Consider the following 9258-nt stretch of genomic DNA (forward strand, 5'->3'; position numbering starts at 1 on the left):
TTCCCATGGAATCTTGCCCGGTAGGTGCAGCCTGGCATACAGTCATGGCTGAAGACACCCTGCGGGTAGAAGTGATGCACTGGCAGACCAACACACAGTACACATATGAGCCATGCGGGCATGCTCACAACTGCAGTGGCCTCAGTGCAGCACCACAGCAGCATGACACCACTTTACAATGATGCAGACCTGATGCCCTCATATCATTTGAAAGGGCTGCTGCACCAGTACCTTTTGTATGCCAGCTGCAGAAGTCTTGACACCCATCGGAGAGCAGATGGCTGTGCCATTGCCCCACAGGTGCCCCTACAATTGCTGAAGCATGGGTAGGGCTGGATTACAGCCATGCCCATATGAGGGCCGTTTAACAATTTCCTCCAATTGCATCACTGTCAGGAGATTAGAAATGAAGGTTTCACGCAATTGTAAGATAGACAAATTGCTTATGGGGCGTCTTTATGCTGGCTTAAAACATTGAGTCAATTTTCAATCAAGTTTTCATTGCATTTTAAAACAGTAAACTGAATTCCCTTCCTCAACCTAGATGTACGGTGAGTACCTACATGAGTGGGTAAAATCCCTCTCCCCCGTCATATGCTTAAAATGCAATGTCAGTAGTAGAGGATGAATCTCAAAATGCTCATTAAAAAAGAGGTCTCACAAACTTTAAACTAGGGCCGTGAAATCAGTGGCGGCTGCCACGAATAAAGGGTGGTGGGGGAGGGGGAGCGTGGGAGGGGTCGGGCGGGAAGGGGTGCGCGGGAGGGGGAGCGTGGGCAGGGGGAGGTCGCGCGGGGGGTTTAGAAATACTGTATTATTTTAAAAATAAAAACTTACCTTCATCCGTCAGCCACCTCATCTTCTTCCTGGGTCCCAGCTGCCCCTGGGATAGACACCCATCCAATCCCCATGCTGCAGAGCATCGCAGGGATTGGCCTGAGTGGGCTCAAAAGACACCCTGCTCAGACCAGGGAGTCTGTGGGGTTTCTCCAGCCCGGCTGCTAAATGCAGCTGGGCTGGAGAAAACCTAAGTGCGCATGTGTGTTTGGTCAGCTTGAGACGGACGGCCAAACACACATGAGCACTTAGGGAGTAGAGTGCACGTAGCACTTCTCCTCCTCTCTCCCATGCCTATGCCTCGCCCCTCCCTACAGCACTGGCTAATGCAAAATAAAACGATGCAAGAACATCGTTTCATTACATTAGTTGGCTCTGAGCCAGACAGTGGGGCGACGCTCCTCCACCATTGCGGCGGATGCCACCACTGCGTAAAATAACAATTATCAATTAAGGAATCATGGCAACTGTTAAACCATTGAGCATTGCTAATGGTGCTGATTCGAAAATTCTAATCATGCCTCCACCCCATTTATCAATGTAAGGCTTATTAAAGTGAGTTTTTAGGATGGATCATATTATAAACCAATAATACTTCATCATTCTCAACGTCATCCTATATGCTGCAGCATGACTTAAGGCTGGCTCAAAGAAGTCAGGCCACATCACTGCAAAATTTAAATAATTTCATTGGCTCCCCTTGATAGAGAATTTACTTTAAAATGCTCTGTAACTCATAAAGCACTGAGCTCGACTCACCTACCTACCTACTCAAAAACTTCAACTTGTAAACCACAGGGGGTGCCAGAAACACAAGATGACAACATCAGCCACTTCTGGTAATTCTGAAAGGTAGAATACACAAACCTCCCAAGGAAGCATTTCACTGTCAAGCTCCAAAACTATGGAATAAAATGGTTGAAAATTTAAGAATCAACTCCGGCTTATTGGTGTCACATGTATGCATGCGTTTTCTATATGTTTGCTAATGTTATATGTGCCTCGTACTATTGTGGAATGGATGGGTGCGAGTGCTCAGGTACTGTTTCTAGGTACTCTTCTAAAGTTAACTGTAGATTCATTTCTGTAGCTAATCTGGTTTGTGTATGCTCACTTGTCACATATTATTTGTGCACATTTTCTCCTGATCCTGTTATTAAAAGCAATAGGGGGCTTTTTCGAGTTGTCTACTGCACCTTGGTTAAATGATCTGTGTACAAATGTAACCTTGCACAAGTTCCGTGTGGGGGAAACTAAAAGACACGGCAGCGTCTGTGTGCTTCCCAAGAATGAACAGAAGCATTGTTTTTCATCCTGTGTAGCAAATGCAAGATCTGAGCGTGAAGTGCCCTCCTTTGTCCCCTGAGCCTTAATGGAAGAAAAGGTCCTACGATTGGGGCAGTATGATCAGTCTGACTGGTAGCTGGGGAGAGATACCGAAATGCTGAAAGTTAACATTTTGACTTTCAGACCTACTGCCTGGTATGACGCAGGCAGCATGAGATGAGCCAAATGTTATGTTAGCTTAATGCATTGAGCTGTAAACCAGCTGAATATAACGCAAATAGGGAATTAGACTAAAAGGTTAGGGATGCATGACCGATGTAAGCAGTATTTGGCGTGTTTGTAGGTGCCACCTTTATTTCTTTTTAGTTGCTAAGATGTTTATAATTATGGTGGTAATTCTTGTCCACACGATCCATATATATATGTGGGGGTGTGGCCCGACTGCCTCTTTCAACCTAACTGCCTTTGAAGAAGTTGCTTAACGAAACGCGTCAGGCTTCTGGTTGTGTGCCGATGAGAATACCGAGGAAAGCTGCCTGTATACCAATAAAGCTATGGAAAGGGGACAAGCTAAACCGCGTTCGAGTGCTGCTTGAAGTATGGACACCCCTATGAGCCTGGATATATATATATATATATATATATATTTTAGATTACTCAATTATATAGCCTTTATTTTGTACAACACATTTAAGCTTTCACAGCAAATTTGCGAATTGGGTATAGGTGGTCTTTTCGAACTTGTTTTTGGGTCTTCAAACCCTCTTCGTATATGTTGAGTCTACTGCTCAAAGCACGAGTTTTCTTCGGCCTCAAATCAAGGGGCTTGTACTTCTTGCCTTTGTAAGATTTCCGCAGGTTTTCCTGCTGTGTCCAGTTGATGACTGTGAGGACTCTGGCAATGGATTTTCGGACAACCCGGATCTTGGACAGCTTGGATGCAGCTCCACCAGTCACTTTGGCAACCAGGAGCTGCGACAATTCGACCTTGAGGTCATCAAGCTTCTTCAGAAGATCTTCCTTCTTCTTACCATGCAGATCACGGGCCTTAATTGTTGCCGTATTTGCTGTGAGCCGCCACCAGAAAGGGTCCATATGATCACTGCATCATAATGGTACAGAAAGTGTTTGTCTAGGTTGGGTAAGATGCCGGGCATGGACAATAGGGAGCCTCACAGCTTTTAGCCTCAAACTATGAGTTATGGAAGCCTCAAACAACCCATGGTTCAAACTGTCCATGCGTGAGGGCTAGGGAACTGCAAGGGTTGTGATACATGATTAGAGATAGACATGCATCTGACCTCTCCACTAAAAACTGCCACTCTTTGCACATATAAAAGCAAACTTGAACAATGAGAAAAACAGCATCAGATGCCAGACATGGCCACTGGTAAGGAGATTCCCAGATCCAACCACTCACCTTGGGTAACGCAGAAGATACTGCAACATATCTGTGGCATGCCTGCTTGTTTTACATTATCTCAAAATATTATCCTATTACAACCTTTGATTTACTGTGCGCTATTGCTCCGCATTCCACATAACATCGTATACCTGGAAACGTCAGTATAAACACAAAATTCAAGTGTATAGATGTGGTGTCAATCAATCAATCATGCGTTTGTTAAGCACGACTACTCACCAGTAAGGGTCTCAGGCGCTGGGGAGAAGGGGAGGTGCAGGTTCCAGTCCATCAAGGAGGTCTATCGAAGAGCCATGTTTTGAGGTTTCTCGTGAAGATGGGGAGAGAAGTTGTCTGTGTGAGGTGGAGCGGAAGGGCGATCCAGGCTCTGGCCGCGAGGAAGGAGAAGGAGCGGCCTCCCGATCTGGTCTTTCTGGTGCGGGCGACCATGGCGTAGGAGAGCTGGGCTGATCGTAGGGTTCTTTGGGGTGTGTGGAGTTCGAGTCGGCTGTTCAGGTATGCTGGTCCAGTGTTGTGGAGGGCTTTGTGTGCATGGGTGAGAATCTTGAAGGTGATTCTGGCCACGATGGTTGAGGACCAGTCTTGCGGCGGCGTTCTGGATGTTCTGTAGCTTGCAAGTGAGGTTTTTGTTTATTCCGGCATAGAGTGCGTTGCTGTAGTCAAGTATGCTGGTGACGAGGGCGTGAGTGATGGTCTTTCTGTGCTTGAGGGGGATCCATTTGAAGGTCTTACGTAGGAGGCGGAGGGTGTGGAAGCAGTGGGATGCGACGGAGTTGATCTGGCAGTCCATTTTCAGCTCGGAGTCCAGGATTATTGCAAGGTTGCGTGCGTGGTCTGTGGGGGTGGGTGGGCTTCCGAGGGCGGGGGGCCACCAGGTGTCATTCCAGGCATCGGGGCATGGGCCAATGATGAGTACTTCTGTCTTGTCAGTGTTGAGTTGTAGGCAGCTGCTTTTCATCCATTTGGCGCCAGCTTCCATACCTTCTTGAAAGTTGTTTTAGGCTGCGTTGGGTTCGTTGGATAGGGAGAGGATGAGTTGGGTGTTGTCTGCGTATGAAATTATGTTGTGTCCATGGGTTCTGACAATGGGGGCGAGCGGAGCTATGTACATGTTGAAGAGCGTGGGGCTGAGAGAGGATCCCTGGGGGACTCCGCAGGTGGTTGGTGTAGGGTCCGAGAGGAAAGGAGGGAGTCTGACCCACTGCATTCTGCCAGAGAGGAAAGAGTGGATCCAGTCGAGGGCCTTGTCCCGGATCCCTGCGTCATGGAGTCTGCGGTGAGAGACTGTGTCGAAGGCCGCTGAGAGTTCGAGGAGGATGAGGGCTACTGTTTCTCCTCTGTCCATGAGGGAGTGGATGTCGTCTGTTGCGGCGAGGAGGGCGGTTTCTGTGCTGTGGTTTTTTCTGAAGCCTATTGGGAGGAGTCGAGGATATTGTGCTCTTCGATGAAGGTGGCGAGTTGGTTGTTGATGGCTTTCTCGATGACTTTTGCTGGGAACGTGAGCAGGGAGATGGGTCTGTAGTTTTTGAGGGCGGTGGGGTCCGCCGAGGGCTTCTTCAGGAGGGGGTTGATCTCGGCGTGTTTCCAGTCATCGGGGAAGGAGGCGTTCGCCAGGGAGCGGTTGATGGTGTGGCGAAGTATGGGTGCGATGGTGTTGGTGTCTCTGTTGAAGATGTGATGGGGTCAGGGGTCTGCGGGGGCCCTGGAGTGGATTGACTTCATCGTCTTCAGTGTGTCTTCGGTGGTGAAGGCTGTCCAGCTGTCAATTGTTGGATTTAGGGTGTCGGGTTGGCTGGTGAGGGTTCAGTGTGTTGGTTGTCTTCGTCGAAGTTGTCATAAATGTTCTTGGTTTTGTGGTGGAAGAAGGTGCTGAGTTTGTTGCAAAGGGCTTGTGAAGGAGGGATGTCAGTGGACTCGCTGGTGAGTTGGGCGAACTCCTTGATGATACTGAAGAGCGATTTGCTGTTGTGCGCGTGTGTGGAGATTCTGTCTTTGATCGCTGTTTTGAACACAAGTTGGTCGCACACTGCTCGTCACACCAGCAAGTTGCCCCAAAGGACTGTGGTGAATGTAGTGGCGACGGTGGGTACGCCTATGCCACGATGTGTAAAAAGAAAATAGTATGTGTTGCATTTAGCCATCCCTGGACACGTGTTTCGAGGTAGTTCCCTCTCGTCAGCAGGGAGCAGGACAGTGTAACGGGGTGCCGAGTGGACTGCCAAAATGTAATTAAAACAGGTCAAATACCTCTCATGGCGCGCAGGTGCAGAACCAGGGCTCGTCAGCCCATTAGCTCACGGGAGCCGTAATATTTTGAACACAAGTTGGTCGCACACTGCTCGTCACACCAGCAAGTTGCCCCAAAGGACTGTGGTGAATGTAGTGGCGACGGCGGGTACGCCTATGCCACGATGTGTAAAAAGAAAATAGTATGTGTTGCATTTAGCCATCCCTGGACACGTGTTTCGAGGTAGTTGCCTCTCGTCAGCAGGTTGCAGGACAGTGTAACGGGGTGCCGAGTGGACTGCCAAAATGTAATTAAAACAGGTCAAATACCTCTCATGGCGCGCAGGTGCAGAACCAGGGCTCGTCAGCCCGCTAGCTCACGGGAGCCGTAATATTTTGAACACAAGTTGGTCGCACACTGCTCGTCACACCAGCAAGTTGCCCCAAAGGACTGTGGTGAATGTAGTGGCGACGGCGGGTACGCCTATGCCACGATGTGTAAAAAGAAAATAGTATGTGTTGCATTTAGCCATCCCTGGACACGTGTTTCGAGGTAGTTGCCTCTCGTCAGCAGGGAGCAGGACAGTGTAACGGGGTGCCGAGTAGACTGCCAAAATGTAATTAAAACAGGTCAAATACCTCTCATAGCGCGCAGGTGCAGAACCAGGGCTCGTCAGCCCGTTAGCTCACGGGAGCCGTAATATTTTGAACACAAGTTGGTCGCACACTGATCGTCACACCAGCAAGTTGCCCCAAAGGACTGTGGTGAATGTAGTGGCGACGGCGGGTACGCCTATGCCACGATGTGTAAAAAGAAAATAGTATGTGTTGCATTTAGCCATCCCTGGACACGTGTTTCGAGGTAGTTGCCTCTCGTCAGCAGGGAGCAGGACAGTGTAACGGGGTGCCGAGTGGACTGCCAAAATGTAATTAAAACAGGTCAAATACCTCTCATGGCGCGCAGGTGCAGAACCAGGGCTCGTCAGCCCATTAGCTCACGGGAGCCGTAATATTTTGAACACAAGTTGGTCGCACACTGCTCGTCACACCAGCAAGTTGCCCCAAAGGACTGTGGTGAATGTAGTGGCGACGGCGGGTACGCCTATGCCACGATGTGTAAAAAGAAAATAGTATGTGTTGCATTTAGCCATCCCTGGACACGTGTTTCGAGGTAGTTGCCTCTCGTCAGCAGGGAGCAGGACAGTGTAACGGGGTGCCGAGTGGACTGCCAAAATGTAATTAAAACAGGTCAAATACCTCTCATGGCGCACAGGTGCAGAACCAGGGCTCGTCAGCCCGTTAGCTCACGGGAGGCGTAATATTTTGAACACAAGTTGGTCGCACACTGCTCGTCACACCAGCAAGTTGCCCCAAAGGACTGTGGTGAATGTAGTGGCGACGGCGGGTACGCCTATGCCACGATGTGTAAAAAGAAAATAGTATGTGTTGCATTTAGCCATCCCTGGACACGTGTTTCGAGGTAGTTGCCTCTCGTCAGCAGGGAGCAGGACAGTGTAACGGGGTGCCGAGTGGACTGCCAAAATGTAATTAAAACAGGTCAAATACCTCTCATGGCGCGCAGGTGCAGAACCAGGGCTCGTCAGCCCGTTAGCTCACGGGAGCCGTAATATTTTGAACACAAGTTGGTCGCACACTGCTCGTCACACCAGCAAGTTGCCCCAAAGGACTGTGGTGAATGTAGTGGCGACGGCGGGTACGCCTATGCCACGATGTGTAAAAAGAAAATAGTATGTGTTGCATTTAGCCATCCCTGGACACGTGTTTCGAGGTAGTTGCCTCTCGTCAGCAGGGAGCAGGACAGTGTAACGGGGTGCCGAGTGGACTGCCAAAATGTAATTAAAACAGGTCAAATACCTCTCATGGCGCGCAGGTGCAGAACCAGGGCTCGCCAGACCGTTAGCTCACGGGAGCCGTAATATTTTGAACACAAGTTGGTCGCACACTGCTCGTCACACCAGCAAGTTGCCCCAAAGGACTGTGGTGAATGTAGTGGCGACGGCGGGTACGCCTATGCCACGATGTGTAAAAAGAAAATAGTATGTGTTGCATTTAGCCATCCCTGGACACGTGTTTCGAGGTAGTTGCCTCTCGTCAGCAGGGAGCAGGACAGTGTAACGGGGTGCCGAGTGGACTGCCAAAATGTAATTAAAACAGGTCAAATACCTCTCATGGCGCGCAGGTGCAGAACCAGGGCTCGTCAGCCCGTTAGCTCACGGGAGCCGTAATATTTTGAACACAAGTTGGTCGCACACTGCTCGTCACACCAGCAAGTTGCCCCAAAGGACTGTGGTGAATGTAGTGGCGACGGCGGGTACGCCTATGCCACGATGTGTAAAAAGAAAATAGTATGTGTTGCATTTAGCCATCCCTGGACACGTGTTTCGAGGTAGTTGCCTCTCGTCAGCAGGGAGCAGGACAGTGTAACGGGGTGCCGAGTGGACTGCCAAAATGTAATTAAAACAGGTCAAATACCTCTCATGGCGCGCAGGTGCAGAACCAGGGCTCGTCAGCCCGTTAGCTCACAGGAGCCGTAATATTTTGAACACAAGTTGGTCGCACACTGCTCGTCACACCAGCAAGTTGCCCCAAAGGACTGTGGTGAATGTAGTGGCGACGGCGGGTACGCCTATGCCACGATGTGTAAAAAGAAAATAGTATGTGTTGCATTTAGCCATCCCTGGACACGTGTTTCGAGGTAGTTGCCTCTCGTCAGCCGGGAGCAGGACAGTGTAACGGGGTGCCGAGTGGACTGCCAAAATGTAATTAAAACAGGTCAAATACCTCTCATGGCGCGCAGGTGCAGAACCAGGGCTCGTCAGCCCGTTAGCTCACGGGAGCCGTAATATTTTGAACACAAGTTGGTCGCACACTGCTCGTCACACCAGCAAGTTGCCCCAAAGGACTGTGGTGAATGTAGTGGCGACGGCGGGTACGCCTATGCCACGATGTGTAAAAAGAAAATAGTATGTGTTGCATTTAGCCATCCCTGGACACGTGTTTCGAGGTAGTTGCCTCTCGTCAGCAGGGAGCAGGACAGTGTAACGGGGTGCCGAGTGGACTGCCAAAATGTAATTAAAACAGGTCAAATACCTCTCATGGCGCGCAGGTGCAGAACCAGGGCTCGTCAGCCCGTTAGCTCACGGGAGCCGTAATATTTTGAACACAAGTTGGTCGCACACTGCTCGTCACACCAGCAAGTTGCCCCAAAGGACTGTGGTGAATGTAGTGGCGACGGCGGGTACGCCTATGCCACGATGTGTAAAAAGAAAATAGTATGTGTTGCATTTAGCCATCCCTGGACACGTGTTTCGAGGTAGTTGCCTCTCGTCAGCAGGGAGCAGGACAGTGTAACGGGGTGCCGAGTAGACTGCCAAAATGTAATTAAAACAGGTCAAATACCTCTCATAGCGCGCAGGTGCAGAACCAGGGCTCGTCAGCCCGTTAGCTCACGGGAGCCGTAATAT

General features: G+C 49.8%; 1 pseudogene; it reads right to left on the bottom strand.

Annotated features, from left to right (window-relative positions):
* Positions 1 to 2777: 2777 nt before the first annotated feature.
* LOC146857397 (large ribosomal subunit protein uL29 pseudogene) lies at positions 2778 to 3219 on the bottom strand (annotated as a pseudogene).
* Between the last annotated feature and the right edge of the window lie 6039 nt (positions 3220 to 9258).

The sequence above is a fragment of the Triturus cristatus genome, chromosome 3_2, assembly GCF_964204655.1.
Source record: "Triturus cristatus chromosome 3_2, aTriCri1.1, whole genome shotgun sequence".
In the NCBI taxonomy this organism is placed as follows: Eukaryota; Metazoa; Chordata; class Amphibia; order Caudata; family Salamandridae; genus Triturus; species Triturus cristatus.